The following is a 1092-nucleotide window of genomic DNA, read 5'->3' on the forward strand; positions in this document are numbered from 1 at the left end:
CCAAATTATGGGAAGTATTTCAAGGCCTGGGCGGTTATATCAACTGTTCAGAGTTCATGCGAGTGTGCTTGGTAAAAAGAGACAAAGACAGACTGCTGCAAGGTTCACTCAGAGAACCGTGGTTACACCTTGTAACCTATGATTACATACACAAACGATGACACACTATCAGTGAAGTATTGATTCCGCATTGACAGGCAGTATCAGTATCCACGCCTAGTGACAGGGTTTCATATCTGTCACGATTGTGTTCGATACAAGTCTGTGATAACTGACGACCATCGCTGTTAAACTCAGATCAAACCCGACACAGTCACAATCGACGGCTGTTCATCATGAGCCTGGATTTAGTCAAAACTTCTGCATCTTAAAAAGGAGGTTTTTTTCTTTGTTAAATACTGCTAAATGCTACGCTCATGATGGATTAACGTTGGGTCTTTGTACACATAACAATGAGTAAGTACAAATTTATTAATCTGGAATTATTTCTTCCATATTCCCACAGACAAAAAAAAAAAAAAAAAAAACGGAGGGAGAAAGAAGAACATTATATTTATATAGATATATACAAATAATACTGTACAAGAGCACAAAGGAAGCAATAACAAAGAATGTTCTGGATTTATCTGTGATACGAGATGAATCAATACACAATATGCTGCATTATAAACATTGGAACGGTTGTATTTGAAAGCTTAAACAAATCTACAGAAAGAGCCGGACTGAATCTGGACTGTGCTCGTAATAAACTTCCACATCGATCCACTTTCTCTCTCTGTCTCTCACACACACACACACACACACACACACACACACACACACACACACACACACACGCACACACACATTTGAAAAACAGGCAAATACATTCACGTTCAGGGTAAATCCCATTCACTCTGATTTCAACACAGGCACACCTGGACTGGCTAAGGTTTAACCACCTGTAGTGGCTTGTATGGCTTGTTCAGAGTCACTCCGGGTGCTTTGCACATTTCTTCTGCTGTACACACACACGCGCACACACACACACACACACACACACAAACTGCTGTCTTTGTGTGTATGGAGCGTATCAGGGAATGGACGCGCTTC

General features: G+C 40.8%; 1 protein-coding gene across 1 annotated transcript in view; it reads right to left on the minus strand.

The window, feature by feature from the left end:
* Positions 1–533: 533 nt before the first annotated feature.
* The window catches only part of ntn4 (netrin 4), a 21164-nt gene continuing 20605 nt past the window's right edge, over positions 534–1092 (minus strand). Inside the window, exon 10 of the mRNA XM_079335264.1 lies at positions 534–1092. This exon is cut by the window's right edge and continues 525 nt beyond it. The gene's annotated coding sequence lies outside the window, so the exon portion shown is untranslated.

The sequence above is a fragment of the Symphodus melops genome (genome assembly GCF_947650265.1).
Source record: "Symphodus melops genome assembly, chromosome: 22".
In the NCBI taxonomy this organism is placed as follows: domain Eukaryota; kingdom Metazoa; phylum Chordata; class Actinopteri; order Labriformes; family Labridae; genus Symphodus; species Symphodus melops.